At 44.8% G+C, this 1,917-nt stretch overlaps 1 non-coding gene across 1 annotated transcript; it reads right to left on the bottom strand.

The window, feature by feature from the left end:
- Window positions 1–280: 280 nt before the first annotated feature.
- On the bottom strand, window positions 281–352 carry Trnac-gca (transfer RNA cysteine (anticodon GCA)). The gene has a single exon. It is a non-coding gene; the product is annotated as a tRNA-Cys (tRNA).
- Between the last annotated feature and the right edge of the window lie 1,565 nt (window positions 353–1,917).

Raw genomic sequence — 1,917 nt, 5'->3', positions numbered from 1 at the left:
AAGAAGAGGGGAGGTAAAGAAGGTGTGACGGGCACACCTACTGTGTGTGGACCGTAATCACAAGGTGGGATTCCAAGTCAACGTAGACTTTGGGCCCTTGATGATTATAGTGGGGTTGAAGAGGAGGTAAGTCCTACATTAAAAAGTGGACTTCAGTGTGTCCCCATGTTTTACAGCTCTTGGGGGAAGCTCTAGTGTTGTTTCTAGAAACTCCAACAAATGGAGGAATCCTAACTTGACTCTGAGCCACCTGGGACAGGTACCAAAATTACATGTCAATAGGGGACACCTGGATTTGAACCAGGGACCTCTTGATCTGCAGTCAAATGCTCTACTCCTGAGCTATACCCCCTGTTACACCAGTGTCACCTAGTTAATACCTTTTATTTGTGTGTTAATATTCAGCTTTACAAGGTTAAATTATAGTCACCCTCACTACTGACTTTCCAGAAGAGGCCAAACCTGATTTGCAACATACCTTCCCACAACCATCCAGCTTTCCAGGCCTATCCTTGAGTGGGATCACCAGCCAAAGAAGATAAGCTGCCTGCAGATCCCCCAGCCCATTTCCCATTGATTTTCTGGTTTAGTCCACACGTTGGACAACTGTCTTCAAAACTATCCACACCCTCCTGCTGTCCCCAGCTTGTCCTCCTTCAGTGAAGACAGAAGGAGGTAATGCTGTCATGGAGCTCTGACAGTTGGCATTTGCAGCAACAACACAGCAGAATCCCCCTCTTCCCTGTTAGAGCACCGTCATGGTTCAGATATGAGATGTGCCCCGAAAAATCTCAAGCAGCAATGCAGGAATGCTCAGAGGTGAAATCATTAGATTTTAGAGCTGTACCTCACCAGTGGATTAATCCATCTGATGGATTAAAAATGGATTACTGGGCAGTAACTGTGGGCAGGTGAGACATGGCTGGAAGTACTAGGCCACTGGGGCAGTGCATTGGGAATCCTATGCTGTCCCTGGCTCCTCCTCCTCATGACTCCCCGCCTCCTTCCAGGCTGTCATAGCTGAGCAGCTCTCCTCAGCCTCCCCCTTCCACCATGATGTTCTGCCTCACCTCAGGCCCAGAGCAATGAGTTGGCTGACCATGGACTGAAACTTAGAAACCATGAATCAAGACAAACTTTTCCTCCTCTAAGTTATTCTTGTCTGGACTTTTGGTCACAGCAATGAGAGTTGACTAACACAACATCCAAGCCAGGGTTTTGGTCTTTGAGATTCAAACCAGCCTATAGTAGACCCTTGCACAGGAGAAAGCAGTTTATCAAAGGGAAATGTATTCCCTACATAGAGAACCTGGGTGTTGTGATTTGTCTCTTCAGGTCTGACCCTGAGGCTACTGCACCAAACTGCTAAGGTGGGCAGGAGGAGGAAAGGAGACAGCTTGGGGTTACTCTCTGTTCCTAAGAAGTCTGCCCTGTAGAAACCCTATAGAATTCTACATGACAGTTACTGCCTTCTCTCTGAGTATCCAATAGGGTTGGAGGAATCAGAGATGTGCAGGGGAGGGGAGCCAGATGTGTGGAACACCAGGGACACCCAGAGTGCAGGGCTGGTGGGGAGACAGCTCTAGGCAGTCCATGTATTTAATTGTGAGTTGAAACCATTTATATTCAATGTTATTATAGAGAGATATTTATTAACTCATGCCAGTTTTATTTATTTCTAATGTTTAATTTGTTTCCTGTTATCATTTTAAAACTAGTGTTCTAATGAATTTTTTTTCATTTCTTAGCTCTGAGGTTTGTTTTTCATGTCTTCTGTGTGGAGTATTTCTTTAAAAAATTTTTCTGTAGTGCTAGCTTACAATTCTTTTAGTTTCTGCCTATCTTGAAAGATTTTTATTTCGGCTTTAATTCTGAAGGATAGTGGTCTTGGTTCACTGTTATTTGGTTGACACCTAT

The sequence above is a fragment of the Sciurus carolinensis genome, chromosome 8 (genome assembly GCF_902686445.1).
Source record: "Sciurus carolinensis chromosome 8, mSciCar1.2, whole genome shotgun sequence".
Classification (NCBI taxonomy): Eukaryota; Metazoa; Chordata; class Mammalia; order Rodentia; family Sciuridae; genus Sciurus; species Sciurus carolinensis.
This window is presented reverse-complemented; position numbering and strand designations above follow the sequence as displayed.